Source organism: Danio rerio, chromosome 15 (genome assembly GCF_052040795.2).
Source record: "Danio rerio strain M-AB ecotype USA chromosome 15, GRCz13ab, whole genome shotgun sequence".
Taxonomy (NCBI): domain Eukaryota; kingdom Metazoa; phylum Chordata; class Actinopteri; order Cypriniformes; family Danionidae; genus Danio; species Danio rerio.
In genome coordinates, this window is record NC_141035.1 from 38,704,246 (window position 1) to 38,729,516 (window position 25,271).

General features: G+C 35.3%; 1 long non-coding RNA gene across 7 annotated transcripts in view; it reads right to left on the reverse strand.

The window, feature by feature from the left end:
* LOC141377891 (uncharacterized) overlaps positions 1-25,271 on the reverse strand; it is a 194,799-nt gene that overhangs the window by 117,257 nt on the left and 52,271 nt on the right. The window lies entirely within an intron of this gene.

Consider the following 25,271-nt stretch of genomic DNA (forward strand, 5'->3'; position numbering starts at 1 on the left):
CTCTCACACACACACACACACACACACACACTCACTTATACAGCCACACGCACACACACACACACATTCTCACACAAACACACACACACACACACCCTGAATGGTCTGCTCTGCTTTGATCTGCTGGGCTGTCAGTGGCACTTGTCCCGGGTTATGGGTGGAAGTAATGACCACAGAGAGTTCACTGCAGGAAGGGCAGGCACACACAAACACACACACTGCCATCAGAGGGGTCATGCGGGACAATAAGGTCAGGCCTACCACACACACACACATGCACACACTTCCAGGAACATGAAACAGAGTCACTGTAAAAAAGAAAAGTGCTTCCAGATCCAAACACACACGAAACAAACAAACAAACAAACAAACAAACACTCACTCGCTTCCCTCATCATAGACAACTGCTCATTTTTAACATCAGCAAATTTTGACCAACAATGTAAAAAGGGAAAAGTTTAATGAATTAAACTTCTTGCACCTAAATAATGTTCCATTTTCAAAGTTTTCAGTCAAAAATTAACAGTATATATTATTTTAGTTGATGATTTGAAGTTGTTTTAAGCATTGTCATTTAATTTGAATTAATTTTGTTTTGGGCGGCACAGAGGCGCAATGGGTAGCACAATCACCTCACAGCAAGAAGGTCGCTGGTTTGAGCCCCGGCTGGGTCAGTTGGCATTTCTGTGTGGAGTTTGTATGTTCTCCCCGTGTTCGCTCCGGTTTCCCCCAAAAGTCCAAAAACATGTGCTATAGGTGAATTGGGGAGACATAATTGTCCATAGTGTGTACAGTATGTGTGTGAATGAATGTGTACGCATGTTTCTCAGTGATGGGTTGCAGCTGGAAGGGCATTCGCTGCGTAAAACATATATGCTGGATAAGTTGGCAGTTTATTCTGCTGTGGTGACCACAGAATAATAAAGGGACAAAGCCGGAAAAAATCAATGAATTAATGAGTTTTATTTTTTTTAGTGAAGGCAGATTATAAAGATAATTATAAATAAATAAATTGACTCCAGTAATATTGATGGTTTATAATGAAACTAAAATTTTGACCATTACTATGATAAAAAGAATTCCTATGATACACTCACTTTCATTTGTTTGATTTATACAGTAGATAGTCGAGGCCAAATTGATCAGCCCTCCTGTGAATTTTTGTTTTTGTTTGTTTCAAATATTTCATATAGTGATATTTAAGGGAGCAAAACAATTTTCACAGCATTTCCAATAATATTTTTTTCTTCTGGAGAAAGTTTTTGTTTTATTTTGGCTGAAATAAAATCTTTTTTTTTTTTTTAAGCTCAATATTATTAACCCTTCTAAGCAATATACAGTTGCAGTCAGAATTATTAGCCCCACTTTAATTTTTTTAAATATTTCCCAAATTATGTTTAACAGAGCAAGAAAATCCTAGGTCTGATTAATTTTTTTTCTTCTGGAGAAAGTCTTATTTGTTTTATTTTGGCTAGAATAAAAGCAGTTTTTCATTTTTTAAATCATTTTAAGGTCAATATTATTAGCCCCTTTAAGCTAGATTTTTTTTCGATAGACCACAGAACAAACCATTGTTATACAATAACTTGCCTAATTACCCTAACCTGCCTCATTAATTCATTAATTTTCTTTTCGGCTTAATACCTTTAACCTTTCGGCTTAACCTATTAGTGTCTAGAAAAATGTCTAGTAAAATATTATTTACTCTCATCTTGGCAAAGATAAAATAAATCAGTAATTAAAAATGAGTTATTAAAACTATTAATAAACAGGGGGGCTAATAATTCTGACTTCTGAATTCTGAATTTTACTAATGTATCAACTGTATATATACATTACCAGTCAAAAGTTTGGGGTTAGAAAATTATTCTGTTCATCAAGGCAGCATTCCTCAAAGATTTTGGTTTATGACAAGATAGCATCAGGCAGTTGCTGCAGATTTGTCGGCTGCACATCCATGATGTGAAACTCCCGTTCCATCACATCCCAAAGGTGCTCTATTGGACTGAGATCTGGTGACTGTGGAGGCCATTTGAGTACAGTGAACTCATTTTCATGTTAAAGAAGCCAGACTGAGATGATTCACATTTAAAACATGGCAGTTATCCTGCTGGAAGTAGCCATTAAAAGATGGGTACACTGTGGTCATAAAGGAATAGACATGGTCAGCAACAATACTCAGGTAGGCTGTGGCATTGACACAATGCTCAATTGTTACTATTGGACCCAAAGTGTGCCAAAAAATATCCCAAACACCATTACACCACCCCCAGCCTGAACCTGATACAAGGCAGGATGGATCTACATGTTGTTTCGTATTGTTGATGCCAAACTCAAACCCTGCCATCTGAATGTCACAGCTGAAATCGAGATTCATCAGACCAGGCAACGTTTTTCCAATTTTCTATTACCCAATTTTGGTGAGCCAGTGCGAATAATAGCCTCAGTTTCCTGTTCCTAGCTGACAGGAGTAGCACCTAGTGTGGTCTTCTGCTGCTCCCTCAAGGTCTGATGTGTTGTGTGTTCAGAGATGCTCTTCTTCAGACCTCAGTTGTAATGAATGGCTATTTGAGTTGCTGTTGCCTTTCTATCAGCTGGAACCAGTTTGGCCATTCTCCTCTGACCTTTGTCATCAACAAGGCATTTGCACCCGCAACTTCCATTCATTGGAGATTTTTTCACTTTTCAGACCATTCTCTGTAAACCCTAGAGATGGTTGTGCATGAAAACTTTATTAGATCGGCAGTTTCTGAAATACTCAGACCTTAAATCCCCTTTCTTCTCCATTCTGATGCTCGGTTTGAACTACAGCAGATCATCTTGACCATGTCTACATGACTAAATGCATAGAGTTGCTGCTTTGTAATTGGCTGATTAGAAATGTGTGTTAACGAGCAGTTGGACTGGTGTACCTAATAAAGTGGCCGACCAATAATGAGTGCGGTCATGTCCATATGTTGTGCAAGAAGTCAATATATTGGTTAATGTAACCAATATATTTGGTCACACACACACACACACACACACACACACACACACACACACACATATATATATATATATATATATATATATATATATATATATATATGTGTGTGTGTGTGTGTGTGTGTGTGTGTGTGTGTGTGTGTGTGTGAAACCGACCATCCAAATATGAACTTGTATGTCATATACTGTATGTAATTTGTATACATTTCCAAGTATCAGATGTCTCAATGAGACTAGAGTACAATTTATCCACAGAAAACACTTTCTCTGAGATGAAAATCTATGCATAACACACTGGCAGCTCTTATAAATCACTGCTCTCACAGTGAAACAACTGCAATATTACATTCAGATTCTCACTAGGGTCTCTAGGCCCCAATGCTTTCTTTCTGACCGTTACTGTTAAACACAAAGCATCTATTCTTTCTCCAAACATTCTCTCGTCAGCTCTCAGTTTTTCCCAAATCCCTCTCCAGAAACTAACATTTGTTCTTAAAGGCTGCGTGATTCATGCTCAGAATTACAGATACCAGAAAACACCGGCACACCTTCACAAACACACAAAACCCATGTGTTCTTTAATTTTCCACATGCACATGCACACGATGGATGCTGTACAGTGGTGTCCGTTACGTAAGAGCGTGTGTGTGTGTGTGTGTGTGTATGTAGGTCAGTTGTAGCCCGTCTCCACACGGCGTCAGACTGTGTAATGAGTCCTGCTGTTCTGTCTGTACTGGGCATTACATCATCCCAAGCTCAGTGGCCACACACAAACACACTCGCTCATGTCTCACACAGCCTGTAAACAGGACAGCACTTGTTGGTTTACCAGAAGAAGACTGACTCTTGCTGATTTGCAATACAACAATAACAGTGCTTTTCGTGATTTTCCCATGATGAAACAGGAACAGTTTTGACAAATACTTTACTTTCTTGACATTTAAATATGACACTGGCATACAATTTACAAATACAACACACATACAGTTAAAGTCAGAAGGTAACACTTTATAACTACACACTATAAATCATTTATTAAGCATTAGCAAATAGTGAACTCATTATTTGTTAAGCATTAACTCAACATTAATAAACATTACTAAGCAGTTTATAACTGCAGCTACAAATGCTCAATTCTTGACATAAGCACCTTTATAATGTGCTTAATGATTGTATTTTCATACTTAGTTAATGATTTATTTTTCATTACTAAATTAAACATCAAATTATTTACAAATCGTTTGTATTTAAGAGTAGTTGAGGGTTTTTAGGATCATTCAGAATGAGTTAGTAAATGATTAATAAAATATTAAAATCAACATTTTTAATTCTTATTATTCAGGCATATACTAATAGTTAACTAATATGTTAATAAATGCTTTATTAACTCAACTTCATGCAGTTTTGTGACCTAATCTAAAGTGAGGACTATTCATGCATTATAAATCCCTTATAAATGACAAATAAAGGCTCAGAATCAAATGAACGATAATCTGTGCAATCTTTCTAAAAAGTAAAATTACTGTAAAGTTTAAAAATTGCCAAAAAACAAGAGTGTCAAAATATGACACCCAACTGGATAAAACAACAACAATATAATAATTCCTGATAACGTCCGAGGCTCAGACACACTCTCCCATTTCAAAACTAGATTAAAGACCTATCTGTTTAGTAAAGCATACACTCAATGCATCACCTAGCGGGTTCCACACAGGCTTCTGCATCTTGCTTATATACACTATGAACAGCAGCTACGCTAATTATTCTCTTTATTCTCTATTTTCACCTGGGGATACTCATCCCGAGGTCCTCAGATTATGCGGAGTCACTGATTGGATCCAAGACCAGCGACGAAATGATCCCAAGGTTTCCATATCCGGGACCAGGCCATATCCTGAGCTGCTGCTGCGCTGATGGTCGTGGGGAGTGGAGAACATGTGTCTGATTCCAGCGACGCTCCAGGGACAGACGAGTCTTCGCTGAGGCCATCTTCCAGCCCACCGCGGTGACTGAAGCTCTGCACAAGACTTTTGGCCAGCGGAGAAATTAAATTGGTCGTGCCAAACTGAGTCTAGTTCTCTCAATGTTTTTTTTCTTCACTCCCATCAGGTGAAGTTTTTTTTCACTCTCCGCTGTCGCCACTGCCTCGCATGGTTCAGGATTGGTAGAGCTACGCATCGATGAATTTGCTCTTCAGTGTTTGAACTCTCAGTAATGATTAAATCACACTGAACTGAGCTAAACTGAACTAAACTGAACTTAAACACTAAAAACTGAACTACACTGTTCCAGTTACTATGACCATTTATGTGAAGCTGCTTTGACACAATCTACATGGTAAAAGCGCTATACAAATAAAGCTGAATTGAATTGAATTGAATTAAACAATAAAATAAGATTCAATGTTTAAACTCTATAGTGATTTTATTTTAGATAAGCTTGCAAAGATTTATTTTTCATTTGAAGTACAGTTTTATTTGTGTATCTTTAAATGAATAGGAATGAATAATGTCATTCTTCCTTTTTAAAATTTAACTGAGCCTTTATTTGTCATTTATAAGGGATTTATAAAGCATGAGTAGTCCTCACTTTAGATTAGGTCACAAAACTGCATGAAGTAGAGTTAATAAAGCATTTATTAACATATTTAGTAACCATTACTATATGCCTGAATAATAAGACATATAAACTTTGATTTTAATAGTTTATTAATCATTTACTAACTCATTCTGAATGATCCTAAAAACCCTCAACTACTCTTAAATACAAACGGTTTGTAAATAATGTGATACTTAATTTAGTAATGAAAAATAAATCATTAACTAAGTATGAAAATACAATCATTAAGCACATTATATAGGTGCTTATAAGTCAAGAATAGAGCATTTGTAGCTGCAGTTATAAACTGCTTACTAACGCTTATTAATATAGAGTTAATGCTTAACAGGTGAGTTCACTATTTGCTAATGCTTAATAAATGATTTATAGTGTGTAGTTATTATAAAGTGTTACCAACCCTCAAGCACTTTTATAAAATTGGAACAGATCTGTGTGTGTTGAGCATAGGTGTGGGACGATAACCGTTTTCAAGGTATACCGCGGTTTGGAAAAGTCAAGGTTTTGAAACCGCCAAATTATCTGTAATCCCGTTCCCAAGCCATGTTTAAGATTTTTTATTTATTTATTTATTTTTTTGACATTTTAATGTTTTGACGTAACATTTTGACGTGACATGTCATGGTAATGATTTGGCGCTCATGTTTGTGTTTTCATCCATTAATCTGATAGAGTCCTTTAATTACGGCTGGTTTGGTGAGTTTGCGTATGCATATGTATGTATGTGTGGGTACTTTGAAGAAAAACACATCAACATGAGTGTCAGATTGAGGGTCAGAGTTCAGAGGTCAAAGGTGACAGGCTACGGCAGGTCTTTGATTGCTGTTTCTATTTGAAGCACCATGTGAAAATGCAGAGGAAGCTCACACATCCACACACTCACTTCCAGACACATTCTTTTCCCATGCTCCCACTGAGGAAAAAAAATCACTTAATGCAGTTTCATTTAATTAGCGGCAGTCAAACTCTGTTTTTTTCTGTTTTTATCTTGTTTTTATTGGATATTTTGGATTACTGCGAATATGTTCAATTATGATTATTAAAACTTTGATTCTATATTATTATGATACTGACACTTTATAAATATGAAAAATATTTTTAATTTTTATTATTATTATTATTATTATGTTGTATAAATGATACAACAACAAATATAGGTATCTTGATAATATCTAAAAATAAAATGTAAAATAAGTTAATATAAACAACAATACGATGGCTCAGTGGTTAGCACTGTCGCCTCACAGCAAGGAGGTCGCTGGTTCAGTCGGCATTTCTGTTGGTGGTTCATTCCGCTGTGGCAACTTCTGATGATTAAAGGGACTAAGCCAATGGAAAATGAATAAATGAAGTATATATATATATATATATATATATATATATATATATATATATATATATATATATATATATATATATATATATATATATATATATATATATATATATATATAATTTAGCAATTTTAATAAGTTGAAAAAAAAATTATTTAGTAAAAAATGTAATAGAACTGGCATGACAAAACTGTCCTTAAACAGTAGTTTTGGATGCATCTATTTGTAGAGATTCAACTTAAACTAATGTTGTTTTATTAACAAAGTCACAGAAATTGTGATAGATGGGATACATTGTTTACAATGTTTAATTTACATGTATGGTCACCACAAACTGAGATGTCAAGGCTGTAATACAATTTGTTGCAAAAAGTTACCTGCTGTGCTCTTTTAGTGGTAAAGCCACTTATCAGTGAATGAATACCTTTTTCAATAATAAAAAAAGAAAGAAAAATCAAAAGGTAAGAAAAAATATGTATTTTTATCTATATTTAAAAAGATTTATAAATATTTGTATTCTCAAAATGAATAGTTTTTTTGAATATAAAATGAATATATAAAATGTATACACACACACACACACACATACACACACATACACACACACACACATACACATGTATGTATGTATAAAATGTTTGTATAAATACACACATGCATTCAAATATTTGATTTTTTTTATTTGTATTTAGATATATAATGTATATGTATTCCCTTATTTATCAGGAGTCACCTCAGTGGAATGAACCGCTAACTTAACCAGCATATGTTTTACATTAGCGACCTTTCAAAAAAAGTTTTTTTTTTATGTGTGGGTATCACGTTTACATATTAAAATATAAAATATGGAGGTTCATTCCGCTGTGGCAACCCCAGATGAATAAAGGGACAAGGCCAAAAAAAATAAAAAAATCAAAGAATGAATGAATATATAAAATACACACATCTTGTGTCAAAACAAACTTTTATTTTGGATGTGATTAATCATGATTAATCTTTGCCCAGCACTAATTTATATCTATACTATGAAGTCATATGCTTTTATAATCAAACATAAAAACATCTACTCTAATGTGTACAAACATAAATAAATAAACAAGACTTTGAACCACCATGTCTCCAATCAAAACAGCATTATGAATTTTGTTCAGACCTTCACGGGATAATTATAATTAAATTAGCACATACAGTATTTAAAGAAACAATGCATTGTTTGCATATTAAGAAATTACATTTTAAAGGGGACCTATTATGCAAAAATCACTTTTATAAGGTGTTTAAACAGGTGTGAGGCAACAGTCTGTGAATATAACCAGCCTCTAATGGTGAAAATTAATTAGTTAAATTTTTATAATCACACTTCATTAAAACAGTCTGCAGAAACTTTGTCAACTTTGATTGACATTCTTCCTTTACGTGTCATCAGAGAGCGGAAGCCCCACCCATTAGTGACCGTCTCTTCCTCATTAGCATAGACAGCCATAAATGAGAAGCAGCTGTCAAATATAAAGTTTTGAAGCTGCCATTATGCTGATGCACAGGCATTTATAGCTCCACCTTCTTTTGAAAAGATGGCTAGGAGCACAATCTCAATTGAATTTAAAGCGACAGTCACCAAAATGACCCAATTTGGATCAAAGCCTACCAGGGGGCAGTTTCAAAGAGTTATAAAACATTGCTTATGGAGTTTTTTTGAGCTGAAACTTCACATACATACTCTAGGGACATTAGAGAGTTATTTTACAACTTGTAAAAAGGGGCATAATAGGTCCCCTTTAAAAAAAAGTGCAACAACTCCTTATGCAACCAAGCAACTAATGTTGCCCTTATTCAACTTTTTATAACCCTATTTTTAGCATTGAAATAGATTTTAAACATTAAAAAGGCTGAAAAGATGCAGAAGTATACTCTGCTAATAAGTCATAACACCAAACGACAGTGTTTACTGACAATATTTCTGCTTGAGTAAAGCCACAGTGAAATCACTGTGTTCTAGTCATTTCCCTTGACGGCTTGCAGCAATGCTCCATGTATTAGTTCATTTATTGGAATCTGACAGTCTAGTAGTGTTTGTGTGTTTGTGTACGTGTGTGTATGTGTACGTGCTGGAGGAAGTGTCTCCACCAGGAATGTGTTAAAGGGTTAAAGAGCCGGACTGTGTTGTTGGCAATGGAGGTTGTCTGGGAAACTGGAGAGGAATGTTGAGACCTGCTGTCCCTGCTGGGGCCGCGCTTTAGACCAGCCGTCTGTGTGTGTATGTGTGTGTGTACGTTACTGAAGTGCGCCGGCCAGGGGTAACACATGCCTGGCGGTCGTCCTGGAAATCATCCCACCATCCCGGAGGACACACATCCAGCACACTGATATTGCGTTTACAGTGCATAATACAGTTGGAGAAAGAAAGCAAATTTAGTGTTTCCTTTTCAAGTGGTTTTCAATATACCTTTACTTCCCTATGAAGTAAAACATCTGCAGGATTATGATAAAGAACAGTCTGGAGATTTATATGTGGTTGTCAATGCTCGAGTCTATGATTTCTGCAAAATATATTCATAAATTTGATGGAATCAGTGGAAGCATGTGGAATTTAGTGAGTTGTGTACGATCTACATTGTTAAAATGAGCCATAAATTAGCAGTTTTTCGTATTTTGTGATTCAAGTTTTTATTTTTCCCTATCTATTTATGCTTTTGAATTGCATTATGGGAGCTTGATCTTTCTTCTAACAACTTTTAACCTTTAAAAGTTGGAAAAAGTGACTTTCATTAACATTTTTAAAAGTTTAAAGTGACATATTAGCCCCTTTCACACATAAGAGGTCATGTGTGAACAGGAGCTGCGTCCCAAATGGCACACTATACACTATGCACTTACACACTCAACAACATAGTACATGAATGTAATGTCATCCCAAATAAAACACTAATGTTTTTTTACCAAGCAGAAATTCCAACCATTTCCCTGATGACGTTTGACGGTCGCCAAATTGGTGAACTAAATGATCAAACTACCAAACAATACCTGCCATGAGTATAACTGCATTCCCTTATCGGGAGGCGGCACAATCACTCTCCTAGGAGAATTTTACCGTCACAATCCAAAATAAATAAAGTAATCCAACATGAGCTTCTGAAAAATCACCCCTTCTGTTACCTGAGCAAAGCTGCGGTCGTTGAGTGTATAAAGTGTCCAACATTAAATACTACATATTACCGGTTGAATAAGTGCATCATCCTAGTAACTAATGTGTACTTATAATTTTTGAGGTTTCAGTGTGAAAGCATAACTTAATATAGAACAACGTGACATAGAATAGTGCACAAGTTATTTCTAATACATTAGACTTTCTGACTTTTCCTACAGCAACATAACTTGACATCATTTTAAAAACAAACCAGTTCTCAAAGGCAGGCACGTGCACACATAGGGCTCAACCTGTGCAGTGCACATGCCCTTTTTAGTCTTGGATAGAAAGTGCCCTTCCAAAATGATCAAAAGTTCCCCCGCGACGCGGCACACCTTCGGTCCTGCCCTTCAGTAGGCGCGCGACAACACCGCTCTTGAGTACGCGCGCGATAACACCGCTCTTCAGTACGGGCGCATCCACTCTGCAGATCTGCACCAATCTCTCTATAGGTGTGATTAACTCTTTTATCTCCTCACAAAAACTATCTTCAGTAACAAAGTCGAAACAACAATAGGAAAATGAACTTGAGCTCATTCTCTTATGCCGAGTTCAGACTGCATGATTTTCAAACTAGTCGTGTCACAGATGTTTTCACACTGCATGACTATCTGGGCTAGCGTTTCGTCGCTGCTTTGTTTACACTGCAAGATGGATCGGCGACATGGACATTCACACTGCATGACTTTACTATAGGGAGAATCGCCGACAACTTCGTCCAAACTACGTCTCACAGCCAAAAACACGAAGTATATCTTTTGTTATTAACTACATAATGAGAAAGAAGCCTTTAATGGGGTAGAAAATGTACATATTTGCTCACCTGGGTTTAAAAGGAATTAGCCATTTTTCCTCAACGTTGATAATAAACTAATTTCTTTCTGTATGAAACGTCAAACAGACACAGTTGCTCCTGAGTCCTGTCAAACCTCCACTAGTTTTTCCTCCATTTCGTGGGTCCAAATAAACTGAAAAAGAGCGCTTTTAACTTCTCCACCAGCCTCCCGCTGGCCTGCAGCAGGTATACACACACGCACACGCAAGTGAAAGCTGCTCTCTCATTGGCTGTAGGCGATCGCTGATGTTATTTTCAGTCAAAACTCAATTCACACGGCATGATTTGAATCGCCGACAGCTCCAGATATTTAGCATGCCAAATATCTCACAGGCATCGGCGACTCACCGGCGATTCTCTCAGATCGCGTCTTTGATCGTTCATACTGTGTGATTGTCACTCACGTGCACGAGAAGCGATTTGCCTGTGATTTCAGGCATTTGTCGGCGATTTCTCAAAACCTGTCGGCGAGCCAAAATCGGGGCTAAAATCACACAGTCTGAACTAGGCATTAGAGGATTTGCCAAGACATTATAAATAAGATTCACTCAATTTCAATTTGTTTAAACCTCCCACTTTCGGTTCAAGTTTACCTTAGAATTTTTTTTAAAGATGCATCATAATGGGCGTGGAGCTCCGCGAGCAAAGGGCAGGAGTGGGCGTGACCAGCAGAGCAGAAGAGAAGGAGAGGAGCGAACAACTGTTGTCAGTTAGCTCACAAAATGAGACACAAACTGTGAGCAGACGCATGATTTTATCATTTACAAAGTTAAAATGAAAAGAAATAAACAGTAATTTATTGCCCTGCTACATTTGTAATTTGTATTTCATACACACAACCACAATTTATATAATAATAAAGATAATCATGTTCATATAAACACTATAAATGGGGACTTTTCCCTCAATCCCCGGGTCTGAATGCAGACTCAGTGCAGCAGGCCTCTTGCCCTGTCAATTTTAACCATTAGCCCTGCTGGTAATCAGGAGGATTTAGGTGAACACAGCAGCCCGATGTGTCTAAATGTAACGAACTCCACTGATAAAGGATAAAGTCCGCCATTCTCCACCATACTCGAACTGATCTCCCGACAAAAATGCTTGCTGCACACAAACAGCTTTGCTGTATCGGCCATAACAGGATCGCGGGGAAAAAACATGCAACAAGCCCCGTGGATCATGGAAGCAAACACATTTGACCCTTCATGAGCGGCTAAATACTGTGTACCTTGGGTCCGTGTCTCACAGCTTGGCACTGGTCTGTGTCTTGCCTTCGGGAAGCACGTGCAGTCATGAATATAAAGAATCAGGCTCTTCTCATAAGAAAACTCCGTTATGAATAATAATGAGAAACCGACGCGTAATCTTTGCACTTGCAGTTTTACGCTTCGTCACCCATTTTGATCCCGCCACAAAAATCATTTTAAACCCGGAAGAAGAAATTAGCTGACAAAAGCTCAAAATGATCCAGTTTTTTCCACAATTAAGGCTGACAGGTGCTAACATTGTCTTAAGTGATGCTCAACACACACAAATCTGTTAACATCTTAAAAAGAGTACTCGAGGGTTTCTTGCACCCTTTAAAGTGGTCCATTGCCTTCATTGGACAAAAGCAAAATTAGCAACATTTTCACCAACTATAAATCCCTTATGTTATAGATGTAAAGTAGAGAAAGCTAATCACACACACACGTTTTGGTCATGTATTAAAATTACCAAGTTCTAGCAAATATTATTTAATGTCTTTTTAAATGTTTTGCATGTATCAATTGACCCTTGCCCTGTTATAAGGATATTTGATTTGATTACAGATTCCAGTTTAGACAATATTACCAAAAGTATGATTTCTTTTTCAACATTAATTGCTAGACGACGTCTTATACTGCTTAAATGGAAGGACAAATTTCTTTTAACTTTTAATCATTGGATTAGGGACCTTATGTACCATCTTACAATGGATACGATTCGGAACTCCACCAAAGGTTGCAGTCAAAAATTTGATCTTATTTGGCAGTCAGAGCTAACTTATATAAAAAAATGGATGAAAACTTAATATTTTTAGTCTGACCGTTGTTTATTTGTTTCTCACATTTTTTTCCTTCGATCCATTTTATTTTATTTTATTTTAATTTCTATCTAAATTATTTTGGTTCTTTATTTTACATTTGCCAACCCTATTGTGACTTGTTGTGTGTGTATACATGTACAATAGATGAGTGGACATACAATGGAACTTTTATCTGCTTGTATTGTATGTATGTTTGTATGTATATATCATGACATGATGTAAAACAGATTAAAAATGGCTATAACATGTTGTATAGAAATGGTGCAGTGGGGCAGGGGGCTCTGTTGGAGCAAAAATAATTTGTCTCTGTTTTTCAAATACTTTTGAAATTGATGTTTTATTGACCAAAATGTTAATAAAAAGATCAGAAAAAAAGAATAGTGCACAAGTATGCAATTTGGAAAGAGAAGTTGTAAGATTACCGGTAGTTTGCCAGAATGCTGCTCTGTGCTATCGCAAAAGGAAAATTGCCGGAAGAATAGTGTAAAAACATCTTTGATCTGTTAAACATAATTTGGGAAATATTTAAAAAATAAAAGAAAATTTAATGGGGGGGACTTCAACTTCAACTTCAAACAATGAACTGCACCACTGTTCTTCAGCATTCAAATTTTAAACGGAAATTAATTCGGCACACATCACCACACATCTATATTGTGGCTTCACAGTGCATAAACACTCGTTGGAGTTCACTGTTGGAGAAAAAAAAGAAGTTATAGAGTTTCCTTTTCAAGAAGTTTTAAGTAAAGCTTTTACTTCCCCAGAAAGTTGAAACATCTGCTGTATTCTGTCGAAAGTTTTAAAGATTTATGTTTAGAGTCTATCATTTCTGCCTGAAGACATTCAGGAAAATAGAATGAGATGTGCAAAGATGAATGTCACAGGATTCTGTAAAATGTGGATGCATAAATCAAAAGTTATGGGTTATTGTCTGTGAATTTAAATTGCAAACAGACTTTTTAAATAACAAGTCAACTCTGACAGTATATTAGTATTGTTCTAAAGTACAATAATAACAATAATAATAAAGAAAGTGATAACAAATAATAATAATAATAATAATAATAATAATTAATAGCAGTACTATTATGATAAAGAATAATAATAATAAAGAATGCTAACAAATAATAATAATAAAAATATAATAATAATAATAATAACAATAATACTACATTAATTAACGTATTGATTTAATATATTATAAATGTATTATAATTTTTATTGTAATAATGATAATAGTGATAACAAAAACAACAACAATAAATAATAATTATTATAAAAAGCAGTAGTATTATGATAATAATAAAGATTAATAACAAATAATAATAATAATATAAATATGATAATGACAATAATAATAATTATAATAATAATAATAATAATACATTAATTAACATATTTATTTAATTTATTATAAATATATTATAATAATTATTATAGTAATAATAATAATAATAGTAATAACACCACCAACAACAATAATAATAATAATAATAATAATTATTATTCATATTATTAATAATAATAATATAAATATAATGGCTATGATCTTAATAATAATAACAATACAATATTATTATTAATATTAATAGCAGTAGAATTATGATAAAAATAAAAACAATGATAACAAATAATAACATTAATATTATCCATACAATAATAATAAAAATAATAACACATTAATGTATTGATTTAATTATTATAAATGTATAATAATTATAATTATTGTAGTAACAATAATAATAATAATTATTATTATTATAAATAATAATATAAATTTAATGGCTATGATGATAATAATAATAATAATAATAATAATAATAATACAATATTATTATTAATATTAATAGCAGTAGAATTATGATAAAAATAAAAACAATGATAACAAATAATAATAACATTAATATTATACATACAATAATAATAAAAATAATAACACATTAATGTACTGATTTAATTATTATAAATGTATGATAATTATAATCATTGTAGTAATATTAATAATTATTATTAATAGTATAATTATTATTATTATACATATTTAGTAATATATGTAATATAATATATTATAATAATTATTATTGAATTAATATTGAATTATTATAAATGTAATATAATTATTCTTATAGTAGTAATAATATTAATAATAACAATTATTTGAATTATTAATAATAATAATTATTATTGTAATGCATATATAGTAATATATGTAATAATAATAATTATTATTATTATTATTGTTGTTGCTGTTGTTGTTGTTGTTGTTATTAAATTTTTAAAATATTTTATATATTTCTCCCTCAATAGAAAATACTAAGAATCAATTACAAGACAAAATAAATTGTGGAAATCCGCAAAATTGCATTTAATATTTTTCAATTGAATTTAGAAAACATTTTATAAATGTGCACAAGAAATCAATTCCAGTTGTAAAACCAATTAATTATGCACTTACGTCAAAAGAAATTCAAATTCAGTTTATGACACAATATGGGGTAAATAATGCAGCTACAGTATATATGTATACACACTGTGTAGTTTTACATTTTACATCTTTGTTTCACATCTTTAACATGCTGTTAATCATTATTTTAATTGATTTTACCTAAAAAAATAAAATAAAAACATTAAATAAAGATTGTAGGATCATGTTTAATACTTTCTTTACTACTTTATTTTACTAGTCTTTCTACTAAAAATAGTTTAATGTTTTAATAGTAAGTACTTTTTTAAAGTTACAAGCAGTTTCAGCAGATATGTTTGTGTGTTATGTATAACAAAATGACACTTAAAGATTTCCGAATACATCAAGGATACTGTGACAGAGACAAAAGAAAAACCCTCAAATATATTTACAAATGGCCATAAATCATTCAGCCTGTTTCAGGTGGAGTGCATTACTCTGGCAACATTGTTGTTTGCTCTATTCTTTGCAGCAGCTCCTCCTTTCCCCGAGGGCTCCATTAAATGTTTCCCTGTTCTTTCTTGTTCTCATGATGCCTTCTTATCTGTCAGGGATTGAATTGTGAATTGCTGTATAGCGATGCACTGCATGAGGGAAATTTCTTGAGATTTAATAGTCTAATGAGCATTAAGCTTGATTACTGCTGAAGTCTTATGTACATGTGAAGACAAACAAGCTATTTATACAGTGGTGAACTTGGAAAGAATGTTTTTTTTTTATGCTCCACTTACAGAAAACTCTCAAAAGAAATCCTCTGAAGAAGAAGGTCATTCGAAGTCCACACAATCTGAACCAATTGTTTTGAAATGAGATGATCTAGCCTACAAAGGACAGATCTCGGCCACGTTTCAGAAGGGAAGTTAAGTGAAAACTCTGAGTATGTTAACCCTGAAATGAGAGAAACTCTGGGTTTTCCGTTTCAAAATGGCAGGTTTGTCAAACTTGAGAAGGCAGGGTAAGTCAAGCCTGTTTCTGAAAGAGAGGTAACTTTAACTCAGTCAGTTATCGTGGTAACTTACTCTGTGAACATAACCTGGTCAGGAGCAGGTTTTATTCTATAAACTCGGGAGTTTCTGTCGGTCTCCTCCTCTTTTTTTAAAGCCGAAGCGGTATTTCTTGCCTTAGCCTGACGCTTCCACCCACCTATTTTTATGTGCATTTTGGATATGCACAAAAAAAGAATTGATAGAAACACCAAGATACGCATAACTTTTGAAAATAGGCATAAAAAACATGTGCATAACCAAGTAGGATTACCTTTTTATTCAATAAGAAAAGATTCTCATAAACTACGATGGAAACACTTTTACCGAACAAATTCCAGTATGTGAATTAAAAAAGGATGAGATCATGTGATGATGAAAATGTGTGTGAACGGACAAACCAGCAGGCTGAGCACATCATAAAACATCTGAAATGTTGCTTTGGTCATTCTAAAATGCCTTACCGTTTTAGTATTTCTGTTATTATATTATTAACTACCTCCACAGCGTCTGGAGCGTGTCAAGAGTGTCTGTGCTCCGTGTCTGACACCTTCAAACGCCACCACATGTTTATTGCGTGTCAGCATTGTCCTCTGAGGTGAAAATCATCTATTAAATAAAAAAGATTGACGCAGCTTCTTCTACCGCAGTCAATTCTGTTTTTACTGTTGTTATTTGGCGCCAGTTGATCAGGAAGTGATGATTTTGTTCTCTTTGAATCGTTGGATGGAAATTCTGCTTTATTCGCATGTCTTTTATGCGATATTCCAGTTTTGCACATACATTTAATTAGCTTTTTTGGATGGAAACATAGCTACTGCCAACATTTCAGTCACACAAAGAACAAAGTCACGTACGAGAATAGCTTGTCTTTTTTTTAATGAATAATTAGCTTAAATTCATTGACCTTCGACAGGGATATGTACTGTAAAGATTAATGAGATTATCACTCATTCTAAAAACTATTTTTTAGTACTGCTTACATTCTAAATGCCATATCAACCTCTATCACTTGACCAACAATAAAGGCAGACACACACAAGTGCACCTTTAAATCTATTAAAACTCAACTTTAGAAATTTTATCTTAAACTGATCGACGTGTGTAAAAGTGAGAACCTTAAATTAAACATTTGCACTGAACATTAAGTTAGGGTATATGCATTCTTGTTTTGTCAGATTTGTTGTAGAAACTAAGCAGTAGCCTATTTTATGTAATTTAATGCAATTACATCTGAAATAAATTCAAAATTATAGCCAATTTCTCGCGTTTTCAAGTGAAAAGTCTACTAACGTCACACAATATTTTACTTGTTTTTTATACTTTAATATTTCAATACTTTAAATCCAAACTTATGCATTCACATTTGATTGGCTATTGTTTCTCACGCTAACTGTCTCTGTTTCAGTGACTACGTTTACATGGACACCAATAATTAGATTTTAATGCGATTAAGACAATATTCGGATTAAGAGTCGACCATGTAAACAGCGATTTTTGATTAATTGAATCAGATTAAGGTCATAATCAAACTAAAGATAAATCAAATTAAGACGTGTGGAGTATGCCGATTTTAGTTGCATTATTAAAGTGCATTACAGGCATGTAAACACCTTGTTCAAATTATTACCGTCAAGTAGGGCTATACGCCGCGTTTTGCAACAGGATAGTCCACACACACGCACGCGTGGCTGTTTGACACTCTTTGCACCTACTGAGTCAGTGCAGACCACAGACACCTGCCTCGTGAAATCCGGAGCTTTTTTTTTTTTCTTCCATTCGGCATGCGGTATGAACTTCCATCAAAATAACTCTTCCAGCAGTTCATAGTTGCATCCAATAACTTGTTCGTCACGGGGGACATACCCGAATGAAAGTGAAAGTGCCAAACCACAGTTAAAGTTGACAAATTAATAATGAAACAGCCGAAATGACGTGAAACTTCGGAGGAAATGTGGATATCGCGGTGACGGAGTGATCTTAATCTAAGTACGTGCTATAACATGTAAAACGCGATCATGAAAGAAACATTCAAAAAGCAACTCATGTAAACGCCTTAATAATATTATTGTCTTAATTAGATTAAGGCAAATAATTTGATTACTAATGTCCATGTAAATGTAGTCAGTGATGCAGTGATGTTGCTTTTTTTAAATTCATGGTCATATTTGCTGTAACTTTGCATTTGCACATTAAGTTCAGCTGGAGAAAAATCTCTTTTTTTTAGCTGTTACCATGGTCATGCGTAATATCTGAGCTCCATTGATAATGCCTTTTTATAGTCGATGTGTGCCCGCTTAACTCTGAGTTGGTCTACTCAAAGTTGATTGACCTAACTCAGATCAGCTATTCTGAAACCGAAAACTCTGAGTTGACTTACAGAGAGATTAAAAACATAAGCGTTCAAGTTTAAACTCAGAGTTGGTTGAACCTCCTTAATGAAACAGGCTCCTCATCATAGCAACCATAACCGCTATCATTAATGAGCGTTAATAAAATTAACGACTTTTAAGTGATCCTAAGGCAAAACAAAGTTTACAAACAGGGCTTGACATTAACAGCCGTCAACCCGCCAAATGCGGGTGGATTTCAGCTTTGGCGGGTTAGAAAGTCACTCCCACTAGCTGCTTTGGCTGGTTGAAAACAATTTTTAAATTGTGGTTTTCTCAAAAGCACTTTTTTTTTGTGTTGACTAAACTTGTTTTACTAAATAGGAAATAAGGAGATGAAAACGAATAGACTATAGATATCAGACTGTCATTATAACGGACCAGAACACAGAGCTAAATGTGTTATGACGTAAATGTACAGAAGAGACCGTTAATAATTATAAACTATTATAATATTTATTATATTAATAATAAATACTGAACTAATAATCAGTGAGGTGGTTTCACTTTTGAAATGCGGTATAAATTCCTCCCATTTTGTTTTTTTTAATTCTTTTGAACACATTCAGGTGCTGATACAACACGGGCACTGCATGTTCCTCCATGTCGCGTCAGTGAGTGGTCGTTCTTGAACGATTCGTTCATTTTGAACAAATCTTTTGTATGACTCATGGAGTAAATCATTCATTTTCGCATGCGCACATTTGTGCAAGTGGTGCTTGTGGGCTACCTTGAAATGGTCTGTTTCGCGCAGAATGCGCACGTGTGGCCTTAAACCATATCGATATGAACAATATTGGATAATCCCGCATCGTGTTGGGGAATTAAATCGATATATCCCCAGAACTCGATATACTGCCCAGCCCTAACTAGAAGAAAGCTTTTTTAACCATATATCGATCGATGATTGGCTCCTGTACTAGAAGGCGGGATTTATTCACCATATAACGATCAATGATTGGCTCCTGAACTAATAGGTAGGGCTTTATTCACCACATATACAGTTACACTTGTGCCCATTCAAAAAGATACGAGTGACATGTCCTGTGTATTCCATAGTCGATATACCAGTGAATGTTATTGTATACATCACAAAACTAATCTATATATTTGTTCCCTGCATTACAACTATATATAGACCAATGATCTCCTGAAGGTAAAGCTATCCAGCGCGCGGAACTAAATCTTGCTCAGGAGTTTTGCAAGGGTGTGATATATAAAAGCAGAGCTTCTGCTGGCCTGGCTTACCCATCAGTGACTCAAATTACCCTCATGCTGTTTGACCACAGCTGTCAATCAAACACACCCACACACAGACACACTCACTCTCACACACATTCATGCTGCTTTTGGTTGATTATGAGGACTCTCCAGAGCTGTAACATGTCCTTATAATACCTTGATTACAGTATATCCATGGCATTATACAAAATGTCCTCATAAATCAAACAAACCAGTGCACACTCTCACACTCTCTCTCTCACACACACACTCTCACACTCTCTCACACACCCTTTGACATGCACACTCTCTCTAACACAGTCAACGACATGCACACACACACATACACATATATTCTCTCTCTCCCGTTCACACACTCACAACCGCACACTCACACCCACCCACTGAGATGAGCATGCACACACTCACATGCACCCTCACACATACTGTCTCTTTCACACACAGACTCTCACACATGCATTCTTACGCACATGCACACATACATACACACACAGTCACACACACACACACACACACACACACACACACACACTCACACAAACACATACTCTCTCTTTCTTTTTCACACACACACACACACACACACACGCATACCCACCTAACAAACCAATGAGGACACATGACTCAACACCCTACCTTTGGGGACTACCCTTTCTGAAGGGTCTAGAGACAAAAGAAAGACATGACTGCACTACTAAAAATGTGCTTATTATGAATATCAGTTGATATTTGCAAAAAAATACTTCTATAAAGACCTGACAAATTACCTTCAAAATGAGGACAGTATTTTATAACTCACCTTTGGGGACATGTACACAAACTCCGGTATAGTCACACTTTGAGGACCGCAGTTATACACAAACTCAGGTTAAAGTATACTTTCAGGACTCGGTTATCTGAATATTTCTAATATAATATTATTAATAATTATAATAATGTTAGTGCAGAGAGACATATGATAAAGTAAATAAGATCACTGAAAATAGACAATTACATTTTTTCCTTCACAAATAACTCAATCTGGTGTCAGAAGGTCATTTGGTGTCAAGTATTGTTCATGAAATGACATATTTCTCTCATAAATAGTATGTGACAGACAGCATGTTAGCAGAATAATACATACAAACTAATTTTAAAAAACAGTAAGGGAGAAGTAAATGGATGACCTTACAGTGAGTTTATGAAGCTCAATGGACACATTAATATCCAATGATATGAGAAGTGATGAAACTCTACTGATAAGTCATATGATGGTTAATATAGTACATCTAAAATCCATTCACACTAAAACCCATACTGTATAAAACAAGGGTTGTGAAGTTCAAATCCATATACACTACCTACTTACATGCGCCATAAGACACGTTTCTCAGTGAAAACAATTACTGGGAAAGTCTTTATACAAATGATCAGTTGAAAGAGGAGTGTCTATAATTAATTTAGTTTAGACTACAGTGGAAATACACACATTTAAGGACTCTGTTGATACACACACACACACTGCTTTAGCTACACTTTGGGGACTCAGTTGATACACACATACCTTTGGGGACTCAGTTGATACACACACACCTTTGGGGACCTTGGTGATACACACACACTGCTTTAGCTACACTTTGAGGACTCTGGTGATACACACACACCTTTGGGGACTCTGTTGATACACACACACCTTTGGGGACCTTGGTGATACACACACACTGCTTTAGCTACACTTTGAGGACTCTGGTGATACACACATACCTTTGGGGACTCTGTTGATACACACACACCTTTGGGGACCTTGGTGATACACACACTGCTTTAGCTACACTTTGAGGACTCTGGTGATACACACATACATTTGGGGACCTTGGTGATACACACACTGCTTTAGCTACACTTTGAGGACTCGGGTAATACACACATACACCTTTGGGGACCTTGGTGATACACACACACTGCTTTAGCTACACTTTGAGGACTCTGGTGATACACACACACACACCTTTGGGGACACTGGTGATACACACACACTGCTTTAGCTACACTTTGAGGACTCGGGTAATACACACACACACCTTTGGGGACACTGGTGATACACACACACTGCTTTAGCTACACTTTGAGGACTCGGGTAATACACACACACACCTTTGGGGACACTGGTGATACACACACACTGCTTTAGCTACACTTTGAGGACTCTGGTGATACACACACACACACCTTTGGGGACACTGGTGACATACACACACACCTTTGGGGACACTGGTGATACACACACACTGCTTTAGCTACACTTTGAGGACTCTGGTGATACACACATACATTTGGGGACCTTGGTGATACACACACTGCTTTAGCTACACTTTGAGGACTCGGGTAATACACACATACACCTTTGGGGACCTTGGTGATACACACACACTGCTTTAGCTACACTTTGAGGACTCTGGTGATACACACACACACACCTTTGGGGACACTGGTGATACACACACACTGCTTTAGCTACACTTTGAGGACTCTGGTGATACACACACACACACCTTTGGGGACACTGGTGATACACACACACTGCTTTAGCTACACTTTGAGGACTCGGGTAATACACACACACACCTTTGGGGACACTGGTGATACACACACACTGCTTTAGCTACACTTTGAGGACTCGGGTAATACACACACACACCTTTGGGGACACTGGTGATACACACACACTGCTTTAGCTACACTTTGAGGACTCTGGTGATACACACACACACACCTTTGGGGACACTGGTGACATACACACACACCTTTGGGGACACTGGTGATACACACACACTGCTTTAGCTACACTTTGAGGACTCTGGTGATACACACACACACCTTTGGGGACACCTACAATGATAAACACATAAGAAACAAAGATGCATTAATGTCCTGTTTAGATGAGAGAAGGACCCCCGCGGATGACTATTTCTCTGTGATAGAGTTTTATTTGTCCATGTTTTGTTCAGTTGAGTGCGGCAGGTCTGATCATAGTCACATAAGTGATAATCAACAAGCTTACATTTGTATTTGCTAAAATCTAACACAATGTTGTGCTTGGAATAATTCTGTTTATTGTTTTCTGAGTTTCATTGTAGATACAGTGTTGCCGACTCGTTGCAGCCATGGCTCTAATTGTATTAGACTTTTGACTAGACCTACAGACAAAACTATTGACTGAGCTCAGTAAAATGTTCTTTGATTATTTATTAATAATCTGTTTAATAACTAAAGCCAAAACAAATGGTAAAATAGTAGTTGTAAATTTATGTAATATGGTTTAAACAATTAAATAAAACATTTTAAATATATAAATATAATATATTTAAAAATAAATAGGTCATGTTTTGAATAACACCCATGTCCATGTTTATCATTCCATCGAATTAAACACAAATAAAACAAACATATTTATTTCAGGTTATATACAGAACTTCTTAAGTTGAATTTAATACCTTTTACTACCTTTTTTAATGCCTTCAAAAAAAATGTAATACCAGCACGACTTAGAGCTGCAACTGTAGTGGCGTAAATTAAATCTTTCTAAATGCAATAACATATTGCAGATAACATATACATTTAAGTAAAGCAGAGGGATTAATCTAGATGTCACAATGGGCCTTTGTTTATAGTTTTTAATCAATGTTATGCATGTCATTAATATCAATAGCCGCTCTTCTAAGAACAGTTCAGTACGGTTATGGTTGTTTCTCCACTGAGCCTGGATCAGTGCGGCACAATTACAAACTGTTCTCAGCACGGTTAGACAATCGTGCTGAATCAATGATGACAATAATACTAACAAAGAATTACATTTGTCATTATCATGCTGCCTTGAATGTGGGTTATCTGCTATATAAAGTCCTACTGTTACTTCATGAAGAATAAATGTATAGTTTACATCAAACAAAAATATGTTTTTTTATATGCGAGTTAATTTAATGAATAATATTTCTACTACAAAACAAACAAAAGATTATAATAAATCATTCAATTCAAGGCTAAAAGCTGCAAACAGTCATCAGTAATTAAATAGAAAAAGAATATACATCTCAAAAAAAAGTCTCACTTCTGCCACTCTTTGCAAGTATTGATTTTGGTTTGTGTCATTGTAAATGCTCACACTAGTTATGAGCTGATTTACATTTTTCTGTGTTTGTGGAATAAAGCAGGCGAGTCAGCCGACCCAATAAATGAGCAGGCAGAGCAGGATTCTTGCGATGACCAACAGCGCAATGTGGTTCTTTGTTATGAGCTGCAGTTTCAGTGTAAACTTAGAAGGCCTGCTTCTTTGGCGATGATGTGTACAGTATTAGATTTTACATTTAGCGGACATTTGTGCTGAACACGCAGTGAATGCAACGCATCCAGATACGGCCACCTTCTCCGAAAACACTCGATCTCGGTTGGTGGATCAACATTCACCACATGATAGTGGTCATCTGTGCCATTATTTGTAACTTTAGGTGGGATTTGCAAACCTGTGTACTTTTCACTCTTCAGGCGTTTGCAATTCCTGCAGTCACAAAAGCTCCCTGTCACCTGACAGCGGAAAGCCTTAAGTGATTGACAGCTAATATGAACCATTTTAATGGCCGGGAAAAGCGATTCAGCACATCTTTAGAAAAAATCTAAGCAGGTCGCACTACAACCATTATATGCAGTCGCACACATGCTCCCAAATATATTATGAGGTTGCATAGCTTAATTTTTGGGCGCATATGCAACCAGAATAGTCACAATTTCGAGCCCTGGTGTGTTGACGTTGCGGCTTTGTTGCCAAGTTACCATACCACCTCACGATATCGCTACGGTCCTACTCTCAACATTTAAATAAATCCACGCAAATTTTAGAATAAAGGCCTGTACTCAACACAAACTGAAAATGTATCTAAAAATCTAAAAATTTATCTTGAGCTCGAAAATGTAATACCTCGTCAGATGACATTAACTACGTTTTAATACTTTTTAATGCCCTTAATTTTGACTAATTTCATTTACTACTTTTCACAACCCCCGCGGACACCCTGTATATTCTGGGTATTTGACAAATCAGTAAATATATGCACTAAAAACAAATTTAAAAAGTCCATAGGCTTCCTTTACCCGTAGGCAAAACTAAAATAGGCTATTAGTAACAAATATAAAT